Consider the following 18577-nt stretch of genomic DNA (forward strand, 5'->3'; position numbering starts at 1 on the left):
AGAAAGCTGAATCCCTCTTCCCTGCACCATCGTCTCATCCACGCATTGAAACTCTGGAGCTCTGCCTGCCTCTGGGGAACCTGCACATGGAACAGGAAGCATTTCAGAGAATGCCACCCTGGAGGTTCTGGATTTTAGCTTCCTACCTAAAATCCTAAATTTGGCTTCCAGAACCTCTCTCCCACATTTTCCTATGTCGTTGGTGCCCACATGTACCACGACAGCCGGCTCCTCCCCAGCACTGTCTATAATCCTATCTAGGTGACACGTGAGGTCTGCCACCTTCGCACCAGGCAGGCAAGTTACCAGGCGGTCCTCACGTCCACCAGCCACCCTGCTATCTACATTTCTAATAATTGAATCACCAACTATGATGGCTGGCCTAACCCTTCCCTCCTGGACAGTAGCCCTGGGAGACTTGTCCTCGGTGCGAGAGGACAATGTATCACCTGGAGAGCAGGTCCTTGCTACAGGATCACTTCCTGCTACACCAGGGTGATGTTTTCCTACTGGGAGACCTTTCTGATCCAAGGCAGCACTAGGGCTGCCAGACTGGATATGGGAATTGGCTACTATGTCCCTGAAGGTCTCATCAATGTACCTCTCTGTCTCCCTCAGCTCCTCCAAGTCTGCTACTCTAGCCTCCAGAGATCGGACTCGTTCCCTGAGAGCCAGGAGCTCTTTGCACCGAGTGCACACATACAATCTCTCACCGGTGGGTAAAAAAATCATACATGTGACACTCAATGCAAAAGACTGGAAAGCTCCTCTCTTGCTCCTGGACTGCTGCTTTCATCTTAGTGTTATTGAGTTCCTAGTTAAGTTTAGGATACTAAGGGAGTTGGAATGAGAGTAGTTTAAATTTACAGGTGAATTTAGTAATTAATCATCTAGTGTCCTACTAGGGGATGATTAAACTTTCAGTAAGGACTGTTACAATAGTATGGTTTATATAAGACTCTGATTGATTTTTAATGAGAAAGTGTCTCATGCCTAAAAATCAAGGGTTGAGTGGGTGAGAAACAGACACTATAATTAACTATCTCTGGCTTGCTTATTACCTCAGACACACACAAACTCTAAAGAATATATCCCTTAATTTCACCTTTCACCAAACTTTTATAAGCCCAAACATTTCTGAAAGCTATACTTACCAATCCTCTTTAACCACCGTTAAATTAATCTTCACTCAATTAATGGAAGGGTTTGAGATTCGGCACGCACTTCCGGTCCTCCTCTACTGCAAAGGAACGTGGGGCCTCTGGAAGCTGGGGCTATGGACGTCAATCCGTGGATCGCTTGCGGTGACTTCTGGATTCCTCTCCCCGGTGATGATGGGAGCAGTATGCAGATGAGCCTGCCAGTCCTCCTCTACTGCCTGAGCCTTCCGGTCTTCCTCTACTGCCTACTTTCTTTCCGAAACCCCACTCACTTCCTGGTGAGCGGGCTCTGCATTCTTTGGACTGCAAACGTGCACTGGCCTTTTATTTGGAAAGCACTGCAGGCCATAGGAAGTCCACCCAGATCTTTGTTTCCTTTGACAAGATTAAGCTGGGAATCCCGGTAGGAAAGCAGACCCTGTTCTCCTGGCTGGCGGACTGTATTTCCTTCTGCTACCAACAAGCAGGCCTTCCGCTCCAGGGACGAATTAAAGCACACTCCATTAGAGCAATGGCAACATCTGTAGTCCACCTTCGTTTTGTACCTCTTACTGATATCTGCAAAGCTGCAACGTGGAGTTCTCTCCATATTTTTGCAGCCCATTATTGATTGCCTGGACAAAGCTGGCACTCAAGATTCTATCTTTGACCAGTCTGTTCTGCGCAATCTGTTCTCAGCTTAATACCCAACTTCCTTCCTACACCCGTTGGGTTTTTCAGGCTGCCCGTTATCCAAAGAACCACCCCTGTTGTTGTGCCTGTTGCACGTATTTGGGTGTTTTTGGTACATGCGCGGGCATCGTCAGCTTGTTATTCACCCATATGTGAGGACTACCATCCTGCTTGTCCTGTGAGAAAGCAGAGTTGCTTACCTGTAACGGACAGCAGGATGTTAGTCCTCACGAAACCCACCCCGCAGAGTTGGGTACGCTTGCAATTTATTATTTTATTTTTCGCACGCTCTTTTTACTATACATAAGACTGAAGGGAGACCCCGGCTGGATGCAGGGTTAGTGCCATGCTGGGCATGCCCAGTAGGTGCCAGTCAAAGTTCTAGAAACTTTGACAAAAGTGTTCCGTGATTGGGCTCCATCCTGATGATGTCACCCATATGTGAGGACTAACATCCTGCTGTCCTGTGAGAGCACCTGTTACAGGTAAGCAACTCTGCTTTACCTCCTCTTCCAAGGATAGAATCTGTGTACACTGTTCTGAAAGAATTCGCTGATGGTCTTGAGTTACAGAATCAAGCTTCTTAGAAACTTGCTGTAATATTTTTGATTGATCCTGAATACTATTTGCTAGTTTCTTCATTAAGTCTGCTAAGGATTCCAATGTTAGTTGTTTTTTCTTCAATCCCAGCTAGGAAGATATCACCTGCCCCCAGAATGTGTTTCTGATCTTGACTGCTAGAAGCATTAAAATTTACCTCTAGGGGCGTTTCCATTCCCCGAGGTAAATTTAAACTTAAATCTGGATTGGAAGTCCTAGCTATCTCTACTAATTTCTCGCGGTTTCCAGCTGGTTGGGATAGTATGATAGAAGTATCTCCAACTATACCAGCAACTGAGGAGAAGCTATAACCAACTTGCAAGGTACAGGGGGACTCAAAGATATTTCCCCAGGGGACAGTTGTGTTCCTCCCAGAGCTTCCCCAATAGGTGTAGCCAAACCCCGTGTTACTGTTGGAACGGCATATTCAGGTATGAGACGTTGTTAAGAAAGACTGGGTTCAGCTGGGAAAACCCTTACCTTAGCCTTCCTTTTATGAGGCATATTATTTAAGGAAATTACAAACAAACAAAGTTTCAATTCCTAAAACAGCTCTCTTGCACAGTTCCGGTATTCAAATTTATACCTCCTGCTGGGGCAGCCCCGGAGTATAGGAAATCGTATACTAGTTCTCAGGGAGATCAAGTAGTAAAACACCAGACAAAACCCGAACAAATCTGGGCGAAGCCGGGCAAAGCCATGTGCCCTTAGGCGGCGCGCTGGCGGCAGTGGCACGCCACAGAAGTGCCAATCTTGTAGGCAGTTTCTGGCCCCTCCCACTCACGTCAGAGTCACAGCAAAAGGCAATTCAGTGAGTTAAAAACTCACCCGAGGTATGGAAACAGTCCTGCCAGTCTCCCGGAGCATTTTTCAGAGGTAATTATTTCTCCAGCTGCCCCCACCTATACAATATTTTATATCAATTTCCACTACCAAGGAAGAAACAGAGCTATTTCCTGTCAGCTGATAACATTAGTCCCTTTCTGAATCCTCCACGTTCTGTTGAAGATCTCTCTCCCAGGTCATGATATGTTTTAGTTTGCAACCTGACTCCCCAATTAATAATCCTTAGATTTTGGATATCACTTTATCCATGCCATCAGCTCTAGTACAGGAAACCTTGAACATTGATTAGCTCTTCTGTAAATCCTCCGTTACCCCATTGGAGCTCGCAAAGCACAATAGCTAAAAAATATTTTTTCCTGTTTAATCTGAATCCATTACAATTTTTGTGTTTGTTGTTGCCCTTCTCGGGCCTTTTATTCTTCTTACTTCTAAGCTGTAAAGCCTCCAAGTTTATAGTCCTTGTTTAATGTAACTTACTGCTCTCTTCTGATTATATTGTACTGTTCCATTTCTGTTACAAGTTTCTCTATTCCCCCGTTCGATGTAAACCGATCTGATATGGTATTTAACCATGAAGTTCGGTATAGAAAAATGCTAAATAAATAAATAAATAAATAGCTGTAAATAAGAAAACCTGTCATTATCCTCTATTGGTTATTTCTGGCACATATCCTCAAAAGAGCAAACCGTTTTCCCATCCCATACCTGCTCCAATCTTTCAATTCCCACCCCTCTCCAGAATGACACATTCGTAATACTATCCCTTGGGGGAAAAGATTTATTACACAAAAAAGAGTACCATGCCAGAAATGTTTATTCCCTGCCAGGCATTTGCTATATTGCCACCACACCTCTAAAGAGCCCTTCCGTAACATAATTCTAGATCTATCTGTGGTTCACAGTAAATACTCCAATGAGGAAATCCCTAAAATGTCTCTCTCCAGATATATCCAAAGTTTGCACTTAACGTTATAATGCCAATCTAAGACTGCCCTTAATTGCAAGGCAGCATAGTAAAAAGCAATTTTTGATACCCTCAAACTTCCCTGGCATTTGAGTCGGTAAAGCACCTCCCCTGCCACCCACAGGGGTCTTCAAAATAAAACAAAGAAGCTTCTGTTGCCAGACTTTCATCATACCCTGGGGAAATAGATCGGAAGTGTTTGGAAAAAGTAACAAAATCTTGGTAACACATTCATCTTGATAGTGTGTATCCTCCCAAGTCCCATCTCTCCAAATCTTTAAATATAGCATTCACCAAAGGACATAGTTTAAGAAATATAAGTTCTCTAGCTCCACCCGCAACTGCACATCTGGGTATTTCAGGCTCCCCTTAGCCGATTTAAAGGGCAAAGCCCTCCCCAATCTGTTCTCTATCTCTATCTAAAGTTAAATTTAAAACCTCTGATTTGGCCTCATTAACTTTGAAACCTGAGACCACACCATGGGGTAGATTTTCAAAGGGTTACGCGCGTAACCCCCGAAAACCTACCCCTGCACGTGCCGAGCCTATTTTGCATAGGCTCAGTGGCGCGCGCAAGCCCCGGGACGCACGTATGTCTCGGGGCTTCGAAAAAGGGGAGGGCCGGGGGCATGGCGGCAGCCTGTGCTGGGCCATGGCGTGCCGGCAGCTGGTCGGCGCACGCAAGTTAGGCCTGCCAGAGGCAGGCGTAACGACGAAATAAGGTGGGGGTGGGATTTAGGTAGGGCTGGGGGGTGGGTTAGATAGGGGAAGGGAGGGAAAGGTGGGGGGGACCAAAAGAAAGTTCCGGAGCGGCCTTGGAGGGAACAGGGAAAGCCATCGGGCCTCCCCTAGGGCTCAGCGCATGCAAGGTGCACCCTCTTGCGCGCGCCGACCCTGGATTTGCCACGCGCATGAGTTATAAAATCGCGTATCTTTTAAAATCGGCCCCTATATGTTCTCATTTCCTCCAGAAGTGCTTTGAGAGATACTTCTAGGTCTGAAAGGGTGATCATCATCGTCTGCGAACAATGTCATCTTATATGACTTCCTGCCATTTGTCACCCCTTTAATTAAATTTTCTGTTTGTAATTTTTCAGCAAACTGTTCTAGGGATAATATATATAGGAGTGGAGATAGCGACCAACCATGTCTTGTGCCTCTTCCAACCTCAAAGAAATCGGAATACCCCCATTTAACCTAATAGTTGCCCTTGGATGGTTATGAAGTGTCTGAGCCAAATCGTAAAACAGAATCCCGCTTCCAGTTTTTCTAAAACCCTAAATAGATAAGGCCAGTGTACCCTATCAAATGCCTTCTCGGCATCCACCACCAATAATACCCTGGGAATCTTTTGTTTCATCCACCAAATCAAATTTAACATGTTCCTCACATTATCCACAGCTAGCCTTTCCAGAACAAACCCGATTGTTCCCCATTAATGAGAAAGGGAACTATATTACCCAATCGCAGCACCAAGACTTTAACAAGAATTTTCAAATCCAAATTTATGAGGGATATAGGTTGATAAGAACTACAAAGAGTTGGGTTACATCTTCTCTTAGCAATAATAGTGAGTCCAGCAGCATTCACTCCCTGTGCCAGCTGTCTCCCTTCCCTCAAAAAATTAAACAGGGAAGTAAATAGACATACTAACATATTTATTTATTTAGGGTTTTTATATACCGGCATTCGAGAACGCAGTCCCATCATGCTGGTTCACATTAAAACAAGTGTGCATCGTAAACAAAACTAAAACAATGGTGCGGAAAAAGGCAGTTACAAATAACAGGGAGATTAGAACTTGGCAGAGAGAGAAGAGAAAGGACAGGTTATTAAATCAAACATGTAACGATAGTGTAAAATAATATAAAATTCAAACATGAAGGTTAGTCATGGTGTATGTGAGGTAAGGATTGGCGTGGATGGGGTAGATCAGTTTGAGTCCGGGAATGCTTGTGTGAATATCCATGTCTTTAGTCTTTTTTTGAAGGTTGAGATGCATGTTTCAAGTCTGAGGTTTGAAGGGATGGAGTTCCATAACGGAGGAATGGCTGTAGAGAATGCCCGATCTCTTAGTGTGATGTGTCTGGTAGATTTGGACGGTGGTACCTGTAGCGATCCTTTGTATGCATCTCTTGTTGGTCTTGCTGAATTATGTAGTTGGAGAGGGATCTGTATGTCGATGGGAGCCAGTAGGTGGATATTTTTGTATGTGGTAAGGATGGCCTTGTAAATAATTCTAAAGTGTATAGGTAACCAATGGAGGCTCTTTAGGATGGGGGTTATGTGATCCCTTCTCCTGGAGTTTGTCAGTATTCGTGCAGCTGTGTTTTGTACCATCTGAAGCGGTTTAGTATAAGAAGCGGGAAGACCAAGTAGGATGGTGTTACAATAGTCTAATTTTGAAAAAATGATTGCTTGCAGGATGGTTCTGAAATCTTGGGCATGGAAAAGAGGTCTAATTCTTTTCAGCACCTGTAGTTGGTAGAAACAGTCTTTGGTTGTTTTGTTAATGGTGGCTTTGAAATTCAGGCGATTGTCAATTAGGACTCCTAGGTCTCTAACTTGTGTGATTGTTGGTGTGTCTTGTGTCGGTGAAAAGGTGCTGTTCTCAGAGGTGATGAGCAGGAGTTCAGTTTTGCCGGAATTTAGTACCAGGTTTAGGCTGGTGAGGAGGCGATGAATTTTTTGAAGGCATGTGTTCCAGAAAGTCAGCGTTTTTGCAAGGGAATCCTTAATGGGGATCAGGACCTGGATATCATCAGCGTACAGGAAATGTTTGAGGTTGAGGTCGGTGAGAAGTTGGCATAATGGTATGAGGTAAATATTAAATAGAGTAGGAGACAGGGAAGAGCCCTGTGGGACTCCTACTGATGAAGTGTGTTGTGAGGATTCTTTGTTCTGTAATTTGACCTTGTATCTTCTGTTGCTGAGAAATGATGTGAACCAGGAGAGTGCTGTGCCTGTGATACCCAAGGAGGCTAGCTGGTTGATGAGCAGGGAGTGGTTAACGGTGTCAAAGGCTGACGAAAGGTCCAGTAGGATCAGTAAGAAGGCTTGTCCTTTATCAAGGCCCAGGATGAGGTAGTCTGTTAAGGAGATGAGGAGGGACTCCGTGCTAAGTGTTTTGCGGAATCCGTATTGTGATGGGAATAGGAGGTTGTTTTCTTCAATGTAGTTTGAGAGTCGGGTGTTCACCAATTTCTCCATGATCTTGGCTATGAAGGGGAGGTTGGCGATCGGTCGGTAGTTGTTTGGGTCATTAGGATCTAGGTTTGGTTTCTTGAGTAGTGGTTTGAGTGAGGCCAATTTGAGGTCATCTGGGTAAGATCCTTGTGTTATTGAGCAATTTATGATGTCTGACAGGGATTTTGAGATAGAGTCTGGAATTGATAGGAGCAGTTTCGAAGGGATGTGATCTGATGGGTGAGAGGATGGTTTCATTTTCCGTAGAGTATCTTGGATCTCGATGGAGGAGGTGAGTTCCAGTTCAGCTAAGCGGGTATTGTTGACGGCGGTCTGAGGTGAGGTTGATGTAGAGACGGTGTTAGGGGGAAGCTTCGTTAGAAGTTTGCTGATTTTATTGTTGAAAAATATTGCTAGTTCTTCCGCTTTGGATTTAGCTTGGTTGAGAGCGATTTCTGGAGGGCTTGTTTGTGTGAGGTTAGAGACGTAGTTAAAGAGGGCTTTAGCGTCGAAGACTAGGTGGTGGATCTTGGATGCGTAGTAGTTCCTCTTGGATTTTAAAGTATTGGATTTATATTGGTGAAGAGTAGATTTATAGGTAGATAGGGTGATGGTGCATGGGTTTTTGCGCCATTTAGCCTCTTTTTGTCTTAGCATTCGTTTAAGCTTTTTTAGCTCTGGTGTAAACCACGGTTGCCTTTTGGATGAATTGGGGTGTGGTTTTTTTGTTGTTAGCGGGCATAATCTGTTGGCAATGGATTCCGTGATGTTGTTCCAAGATCGTAGAGCTGAATTCGGATTGGTGAGATCTACTTGAGTGAGATGAGATGATATGTGATTGCTGAGATCTTCCATGGAGCATGTTTTCCTGTAAGAGAAGCAAGGGGATGGAATGGGAGATGGACTGGTATCTTTTATTGAGAATGACGCTGTTATAAGGGAGTGATCTGACCAAGGGACCTTCGTGCAGATGGGGTGCTGGACCGGTTTAATTGCTGTGTTTATGAATATAAGGTCAAGCGTGTGGCCAGCTTTGTGTGTGGGTTTGTTGACTAGTTGAGAGAAACCTAAAGCGGAGAATGCTGTGAGTAAGGCTTCGCAGTTGGGTGATAGTATAGAGTTGTCGACATGGAGGTTGAAGTCTCCTAAGATTATAGCTGGGGCGTCCAGATTAATGAGGGAGGTGGTTAGTTCAACCAGAGGTGAGGGGTCTGTTTCCAGGACACCTGGAGGGGCGTAGACAAGTAGAATTTGGAGTTTGTTTGAGGAGAAGAAGCCAATTTCGATTTTGGAGTTTGTATTGGTGGAATGCTGCGTGAATCTGAGGTCTTTTTTTGTAGCTAGGAGGATTCCTCCTCCTTTTTTTCTTCCCTGGCGAGGGATGGAGAAGAAATTGTATGTCACTGTGGGTAGTTGATTAATTATTGCAGTGTCAGAGGGTTTAAGCCAGGTCTCAGTGATTGCGCATATATCCGGCTTTACATCGATGAGATAGTCGTTTAGTATGACTGATTTCTTTGTTAGGGATTGGGCATTGAATAATGTTAAAGAGAATAGAGTGAGGCCTAGTAGTTGGGTGAAAGGAGTGATCATAATTGGAGATATGGTTCTGAGGTGGTGATGGGCTTGTCGAGTTGCATGTCCTTTGGAAGGTGGATAATGAGGGAGGATTGGAATTGGGAATGAAGGAGACATTATGAGATTGCTGAGGCAGGTGGGGGATATTGGGTGCACGCTGGAGTGGCTGGATGCACGCTGGAGTGACTGGGTGCACGCGGGTGCACGCTGGAGTGGCTGGGTGCACGCTGGAGTGGCTGGGTGCACGCTGGAGTGGCTGGGTGCACGCTGGAGTGGCTGGGTGCACGCTGGAGTGACTGGGTGCACGCTGGATATCCATGTCTTTATGCCTTATATGCCTACATGCCTTATAAAATTTGGTTGTGTACTCATCTAGCCCTAGAGTCTTCCCCATTTTTAATTCTGAAATTACACTGTCTCTTCTTTACCAAGTTTTATTCAGCTGTTCTCTAGCCTCTTTTGAAAAAGGTTAAAGATATTGCTCTAAGATATTCCTCTATCGCCCTCCTTGATAGTATTGTCTGGAGCATATAATTCCTCATAGAACTGGGCAAATCTGTTGAAATTAATTTGCTGTCATAGAGAAATTTCCCAAAAAAAGCAACAAGGAACGCTGTCTAACAAAGCTGTGAGGGCAACAAAGTGGATTGGAAGCCAAAAATGTCCAATCAGGAATCTTTATTATATGGCGACATATATCTTTAACAAGCCCGACTCTGGCCGAGTTTCGCCCTCTTATATTGGGGTTGCGTCAGGGGCTAAAATACACAAACATGTATAACTCGACAATAATAGACAAAAATCATCAAAAAATAACATTACAAATAAACAAGACATATATAATGGTAACATTTAAAATTGTGGTGTGAATTGTTATTAATAAATAATGTTGAAAATCTGTGTAGCATCATTATTAACAGAAGAGTGGAATCATGTACTTGTTTTTACCTGTGTACAGACGTACGTTGGTTTCTAAAAGTTCAATAGTATTCAAACAAATTGTATCAGTCTGAAAAAGGTATGTATTTAAAAAAAGGTATGTATTAAAAAAAAAAGGGAATAAAGGGAAAAATATAAAAGATGATGCTAAAAATATTAAGATGTATATAAAAAGAAATTATATAAACATAAATTAGAAACCCCTCTTCACACCAAACCACTTCTTGGTGTGTCTTACCCCTCCTGAGGAACTACCCCATCCCATCAGGTAGCACCACAAAACACTCCTCACTAAAACATTGCAAATAATGTTCACATTCAACATTCAGCTCTTCCTCTCCTTGATATTCTAGCCCTGACCAATATGGAGGAAAAAAATCACACTCCCCTTTTGAATGAGCTTAAACCCCCCTCTAAGGGCCAAAATGGGCAACTTTCTGTCCATAGCACACCGGTGACAGTTCCCACTCTCCAAAAAGCTCCTCACATCCTCACAGTTCCAGGTGAGTGGGATGGCTCCGGCTGCTTCCTTCGTAACTTCGACCAGAAGATTTGGCAGCTGGGATTCAATGCTAAGACGTGCAAAGTCATGCATTTGGAATGCAATAATCCAAAAGAACGTATGTGATGGAAGGTGAAAGGCTGATGTGCACGGACCAAGAGAGGGATCTTGGGGTGATAGTATCTGGGGATCTGATGATGGCAAAGCAATGTGACAATCTGATTCAGATGACAACAGAGGGCCCCGACTTCCATGGTCTGGGATATTGTTATGCAGATAAAAGGGAAAAAACACAGAATTTCCTAGCGTGTAGCCAGATGGACTCAGAACAAGTGGGTATAGTGTGCTCGTGCTAGCAGTTGGAGACGGATCTGACGTCAGCACGGGTACATATACCCCCACAGGAAGTGAAGCACTTCAGTAATTTCTGTCTCCAAAGCAGTTTGGAGAACCTGCACGCTCGCTGAGCGTGTTTCCAATCTACTTTCTACTTGCTAAACTTCTACAGAACAACGAGCCCCACACTCCTGCGGTGATACCCTCGGGTCCCTCCCCCAGTTGAGTTTCCCGGGGTGATTTCCGCGATCCCTCGGAGGTTTAGGCCTCGGTCTGGTGGCCAAATCGCGGCAGGGACCTAGCCCCCGAGCGAGAAGGGCTTGGGTCGGGCTGAGAGGCGCCTCTGTCCCGGCGTGGACCTAGAGGCAGCGGGTGCTTTTCCTCAAGCGCGGCGGTGAAGGTATTTCCCCTCTCCCCCCCGCAGCCGGAGACCGCCCTGGTTCCAGCCGGGAAGCGCCGAGGATCAGGTAAGGCGTACATCTCTTACTTTTGGTCTCCGAGGTACGAGGATCGGCGGCGTTGCATGTATGCGGCACGCCGCGGAGCTCGCCATTTTGTCGGCCTTGTTAAGGTATTGAGCGCCCATGATAGGCGCCTGTATCGTATTGAGCGCATATTTGCTGAACGCTTCTTATTGAGCGTATATTGGATTATTGAGCACATATTGTATTGAGCGTATATTGCTGACCACATATTGTTGAGCGCATATTGTATTGAGCGTATATTGCTGACCGCATATTACTGAGCGCATATTGTAGTGAGCGTATATTGCTGACCACATATTGTTGAGCGCATATTGTATTGAGCGTATATTGCTGACCGCATATTACTGAGCGCATATTGTAGTGAGCGTATATTGCTGACCGCATATTATTGAGCGCTTATTGTATTAAGCATATATAGCTGCCGCTTATTATTGAGCGCATATTGTATTGAGCGCATATTGCTGCCGCATATTATTGAGCGCATATTCTTCAGCGCGCAATGGAACATTCGAACGCCCCGGCGTCTCCGGCAGCGGCGCCTCCTAATTCCGGCGTGAAAGCTCTCTGCCTCTGCTCAGCATGCCAGCTTAGGGCCACGCATAGCAAGGAGCCAGACTCCCTTTGTGCCCAATGTGAGGAGGCAGTGGGAGCCTAGGGCCAGGACCAGTCTCAACCGAGGTTTGCTGACAGTTCCCCAGGGGCCACCCCGGATCTAGCGGGCAGTCTCGAACAACCTGGGATCCCAGGGGACCTGGTACCCCGACGACTTGAGACCGCTTCCATTACCTGGGTGGATCTCTTTAAGGGGATCCATGCCTTTGTACAGATGCAATCAGCTTCCCGTCCAGGCCCTGCTGCTGCTGCTGCTCCAGCGGATCCTGCCCGTGGGCAAGAACACCCGCCTCCGGGCAGTCCGGTTCAGGCGGACCCTGATGTTTCAGAGGACGAGTCCGAACCCTCCGAGGAGGGGGAACTTCCCTCGGGGATTGAGCCATATCGAACCATGAGGTGGTTCTTTCCCAAGGAAGATCTCTCTGACCTGGTATCTCAGTGCCTGGCGGAGTTGGCTATTACAGGCCCCAGCACTACAGTGCCATCTACACACAACCCTCTGCTGGAAGGTCTTCGTCCTACAGCCCGCCATTTTCCCTTCTTGCAAGCCGCACAGCAACTGATAGATCTGGAATGGGCTGCACCAGCAGCCTCATTCAAAGGGGGTCGAGCCCTGATGGGCATGTACCCCCTGGATCCGGCGAATCAAGGAGATGCTGGCGTGCCCTCAGGTGGACGCCTTGGTTAGCGCGGTGGTCAAGCACACTACCATTCCAGTTGAGGGGGGGGCGGCCCTCAAGGAACCTCATGACCGGCGACTGGATGCCATCCTGAAACAGACCTTTGAGGTGGCAGCTCTGTCTTTGCAAATCGCAACCTGCTGCACAGTGGTGACGCGATCCTGTTTGTCACAGGTCAGGAACAATGCTCCAGCAGCGGACATGTAGTCCGCTCTCTCGTTCCTCACGGATGCTGCATCCGACCTAGTCCGTACAACAGCCAAGGGAATTTCCTCTTCTGTAGCTGCCATGAGGCAGCTCTGGATACGGAATTGGTCAGCCGATGCTCCTTCAAAGACACGCCTCACCAGAATGCCCTTTAGGGGTTCTTTCCTGTTCGGCAGCGACCTTGATAAACTGGCCAGCACATGGGGTGCCTCTCCAATAACCTCGCCTGCCGGAAGATAAGTTCAAGAGGAACCAGCGCGCCTTTCCGAGGCCTTCCAGAGGCAGAAGCTCTCAACGCTTCACTCCCTATAGGAGTCGCTACCAGGCACCCCGTCCTCAGGCCAGGAACCAGCCCATTCGGACCAAGCAGCGCAAGAGGGGAGCCAGCTCGGGTTCAGGGCTCGGCCGCGCCTCCCAATGAGAATCAGCCGATCCATCCGGGGGACGGAGCCATAGGGGGTAGGTTAACCCTCTTCTACCCCAGATGGGTCGAGATAACGTCGGACCAGTGGGTCCTCGCCATTATCCGAGAGGGGTATTATCTGGACTTCCATCATCTCCCTCCGGACAGGTTTGTGGAATCTCTGTGTCCAATCCACAAGAAGGCAGCCTTGGAAGCTACCCTGGCGAGGCTCCTGTCCTTGAAAGCCATAGTCCCAGTACCTGCATGGGAAATGGATTCTGGTCATTATTCCATTTATTTCATGGTACCCAAGAAAGAGGGCACTTTCCGGCCCATACTGGACCTCAAGTCTGTCAGCCAATACTTAAGGGTCCCGAGGTTTCGCATGGAAACTCTGCACTCAGTCAAGACCGCAGTACAGCCAGGAGAATTCCTCACGGCCTTAGACTTGACAGAAGCTTACCTGCATATCCCGATCCATCCAGATCATCAGCGCTACCTACGCTTCAAGGTTCTGGGACGCCACTTCCAATTCCGGGCTTTGCCCTTCGGGCTAGCCACGGCGCCGCGGACCTTCACCAAGGGTGATCGTAGTGGTAGCAGCGGCGCTCAGACAGGAAGGAATCCTGTTCCATCCCTACCTAGACGATTGGCTGATCAGGGCAAAATCACGAGAGGAGAGCCATCGGGCAACCAACAGAGTGATCGCCCTTCTGGAAAGCCTGGGATGGGTAGTCAACCTAAACAAGAGTTGCCTACAGCCTTCCCAATCACTGGAATACCTGGGGGTCCAGTTCGACACCCAGGCAGACAAAGTCAGTCTCACCACCAAGCGAAGGTTAAAACTTCAGACGCATCTCCGGTCCTTGATGGGAGCCAGCCGGCCCATAGCTTGGGATTATCTGCAGGTCCTCGGCCTCATGGCATCCACCCTGGAAGTGGTACCCTGGGCAAGGGCCCATATGAGACCTCTACAACGCTCCCTGCTCTCTCGCTGGAGCCCCCGCTTCCGGAATTACTCCGTGCATCTCCCTCTACCAGCCAGAGTACGGACCCAGCTACGATGGTGGTTGCAGTCCAACCACACGAGCAGGGGATCGAAGATGTCCTCCCCCACGTGGATTCTGCTCACCACAGATGCCAGCCTGAGCGGATGGGGAGCACACTGCGAAGAACTCACCGCACAAGGGTGGTGGAACAGAGAAGAATCGGGGTGGAACATCAACCGCCTCGAGGCACGGGCAGTCCGGTTAGCCTGCCTGTGATTTGCTCACCGACTGCGGAACAGGGCAGTCAGAGTGATGTCCGACAACGCCACCACGGTGGCATACATCAACCGTGAGGGCGAAACCAGAAGCCGACAGGTGTCCCTAGAGATAGCCCCGCTGATGGCGTGGGCAGAGGCGAATCTTCAGGACATCTCCGCCGTCCACATTGCCGGAAGGGACAACACCGCGGCAGACTTCCTCAGCAGCGAAAGCCTAAATCCGGGGGAATGGCAGCTGTCGCCCACAGCCTTCCAGATGATTGTGGATCACTGGGGGATTCCGGACATGGACTTACTAGCAGACAGGTCCAATGCTCAAGTACCCAGATACTTCAGCCACAAGCGAGATCCGTTCTCTCACGGGATCGACGCCCTGGTTCAGCCATGGCCTTCAGGGACCCTGCTATACGCCTTTCCTCCATGGCCCCTGCTGGGCACCCTTATCCACAAGATTCAGAAGCACCAGGGCCTAGTTCTTCTAGTGGCACCAGATTGGCCAAGAAGACCCTGCTACGCGGACATGAGAAGACTACTGGCAGGGGAGCCTCTTCCCCTGCCTCCACTCAGGGACCTGCTAAGTCAAGGTGCCATCCTTCACGAGGATCCAGCTCAATTCTCTCTTACGGTCTGGCCATTGAGAGGGCTAGACTGAAGAAAAGAGGTTACTCAGAGCCGGTGATAGATACACTCCTCCGAGCTCGCAAGTTTTCCACATCCCTCACCTACGTAAGGATCTGGAGAGTGTTTGAAGCCTGGTGCGACACTCATGGCACCAATCCACATGCGACCACAATCCCTATTGTTTTGGATTTCCTGCAGGATGGACTTCAGAAGGGTCTCTCCCTCAGCTCCATCAAGGTTCAGGTGGCTGCGCTGTCTTGCTACGGTCCCAGGAGGGACGGCAAGACCATTGCCACGCACCCAGATGTTTCTCGCTTCCTGAAAGGAGTCAAGCATATTCGTCCGCCACTGAAGTGGCCAGTGCCTCTGTGGAACCTCAACATAGTTTTGGATTTCCTCGCGGGATCCACTTTCAGACCCCTTCGTGGCCTGTCTCTCCGTTCGCTAACTTTGAAGATGGTGTTCCTGCTACAAGCGCTGTCCTGCCGTGATCCCTTCCTTAGGATCACTCCTGAGGCTATCCATCTTCGCACGGTTCCATCCTTTCTACCTAAAGTAGTCTCACAATTTCACCTCAACCAAACCATATCCTTGCCTACCACGGCGGGTTTGAAGAAATCAGAAGAAGGGCGTTTACTACGCCATCTCGACATCGGCAGATTGCTGCCCAGATATCTGGAAATGACAGAAGAAGTACGAAAGACAGACCATCTGTTCGTCCTTCACAGCGGGAAAGAAACAAGGAGCAGCGGCCTCTAGGCCCACCATCGCCCGCTGAATTTAAAGAGGTTATCAGAGCGGCCTACGTAGAAGCCGGGAAGTCACTGCCTCTACAAGTCAAGGCTCATTCTACCAGAGCCCAAGCAGCATCTTGTGCAGAATCTAGGATGCTGTCGCCTGCAGAAATATGTAAAGCGGCGACATGGTCCTCCCTTCATACCTTCTCCAGGTTCTACCGTCTGGATGTCCAGGCCAGGGAGGACACAGCATTTGCAAGGGCAGTCTTACGCGGTCCTCAGGCAGCCTCCCGCCCAGTCCGGGAGTAAAGCTTTTGTACATCCCACTTGTTCTGAGTCCATCTGGCTACACGCTAGGAAATGTTGAGATTACTTACCTGATAATCTCGTTTTCCTTAGTGTAGACAGATGGATTCAGCATCCCGCCCAGCTGCCAGTATACAGTCTAGAGTGTGGTGTGCAATTGGAGGTTCCAGATTGGGTGATACAACCAATGCCAGCCTCTCAGGCTGGCGAGCAGTATGTCAAGGTCAGTGGTCGAAGAAAAAGGCTTTGTGGTCTATCAATCAGTTAGAGATGAGAGCAGTGTGATATTCTTTACTTGCTTTCTGCCATGGTTGCAAGGTCATCCAGTAAAGGTCCTATCAGACAATGCAACCATGGTGACCTACATCAATTAACAGGGTGGAACCAAGATTTGGGCGGTGGCTCAGGAGGATCAGAAACTGATTCTTTGGGCAGATCAGCACGTAAAGAGAATAGTGGCATTTCACATCACTGGGGTGCACACTGTTCAGGCTGACTTTCTAAATCAGAGGTCATTAAACCCTGGAGAATGGGAGCTATCGTAGTTGGCAATGTGGCTTATTCACAATAGATGGGGCTCTCCTCATATGGACCTAATGGCAACCAGGCAAAACACCAGGGCATCTTGTTTTTATAGCTGGTGAAGAGATCACGGGGCAGAGGGCATCTTTGCCCTGGTTCCGCTATGGCCTCGAGGCATTCTGCTTTGTCTTTCCCCATGGCCACTGGTGGGCAATGTGATATGGCTGATAGAAAAACATTCAGGTGACATGATTCTGGTGCTCCAAAGTGGCCACGAGGTCCATGGTTCGCAGATTTCGTCAACTTGGCCATAGATGGACCACTGAGGTTTGGCCGTCTGTCTAATCTTCTCCGCCAGGGCCCAATATTTTCAGACCAGGCGGCCTGCTTTTGTCTTGCAGTTTGGCTTTTGAGAGGAGACGGCTGAGACGGGAGGAGGATATCCCGACACTGTTATTACCACCTTGTTGCTGGCCAGGCGAATTTCCACATCTTTGGTGTATGTGTGAGGTTGGAAAGTCTTTGAGTCCTGATGTATCGCTAACAGGATGCAGTCTCTTCAAGCTACTGTATCACATATTTTGACTTTTCTTCAGGAGGTCTGGTCTTTAACTCTCTGAGGGTACAAGTAGCAGCTTTGAGCTTTCTCCGAGGTAAGGTACAGGATTATTCACTGTCTGCGCATCCAGATGTCATACACTTTTTTCGGGGAGCAAAGAATTTGCGTCCTCCAGGGAAAAGTTTGGCCAGCTTGGAATCTTAATCCGGTGCTTAAAGGATTATGTGAGGCTCCTTTCGAACCACTGAGGTGGGCAACCTTAAAGGACTTGATGGTCAAGGTGGTCTTCCTGGTGGCTATTTGTTCGGCCAGGAGAATTTCGAAGCTCCAGGCTTTATCGTGCCAAGATCCATTTCTGCAGATTTCAGAGTCAAGGGTGTCATTATGCATGGTGCCCTCTTTTCTGCCAAAGGTGGTTTCAGAGTTCCATGTTAATCAGACTGTGGCACTTCCAGCATTTCCAGATTTGGATTCCTCCATGTCTCATGCAAGAGAACTTAGACTCTTGGACGTGAGGTGGGCATTACTAAGGTATCTGAAAGTCACTAATGAGTTTTGTAGATCGGATCACCTTTTTGTTTTATGGACTGATCCAAAGAAGAAGGGGTGTCAGGCTTCAAAACCTACATTGGTGTGTTGGCTCAAAGAAAAAATTGGTTCAACAATCAGCTGGTGTCTGGACGGTTTGAGAGCTCACTCTATGTGCTCTCAGGCAACCTCTTGGGCCGAGGCTCATAAGAACATAAGAAATTGCCAAGCTGGGTCAGACCAAGGATCCATCAAGCCCAGCATCCTGTTTCCAACAGAGGCCAAACCAGGCCACAAGAACCTGGCAATTACCCAAACACCAAGAAGATCTGATGCAATTAATAGCAGTGGCTATTCCCTAAGTAAACTTGATTAATAGCAGTTAATGGACTTCTCCAAGAACTTATCCAACCTTTTTTGAACCCAGCTGCACTAACCACATCCTCTGGCAACAAATTCCAGAGCTTAATTGTGCGTTGAGTAAAAAAGAATTTTTTCCGATTAGTCTTAAATGTGCTACTTCCTAATTTCATGGAATACCCCCTAGTCCTATTATTCAAAAGTGTAAATAACCGATTCACATCTACTAGTTCAAGACCTCTCATGATCTTAAAGACCTTTATCATATCCCCCCTCAGCCGTCTCTTCTCAAACTGAACAGCCCCAACTTCTTCAGCCTTTCCTCATAGGGGAGCAGTTCCATCCCCGTTATCATTTTTGTTGCCCTTCTCTGTACCTTCTCCATCGCAACTATATCTTTTTTGAGATGCGGTGACCAGAATTGTACACAGTATTCAAGGTGCGGTCTTACCATGGAGCGATACAGAGGCAGGTATCTCCATAGGATTTTTGCAGGGTGGCTACTTG

General features: G+C 47.6%; 1 protein-coding gene across 1 annotated transcript in view; it reads left to right on the forward strand.

Annotated features, from left to right (window-relative positions):
• The window catches only part of SF3B2 (splicing factor 3b subunit 2), a 329817-nt gene that overhangs the window by 302275 nt on the left and 8965 nt on the right, over window positions 1–18577 (forward strand). The gene's annotated exons all lie outside the window — the stretch shown is intronic.

Source organism: Rhinatrema bivittatum, chromosome 8 (assembly GCF_901001135.1).
Source record: "Rhinatrema bivittatum chromosome 8, aRhiBiv1.1, whole genome shotgun sequence".
Lineage (NCBI taxonomy): Eukaryota > Metazoa > Chordata > Amphibia > Gymnophiona > Rhinatrematidae > Rhinatrema > Rhinatrema bivittatum.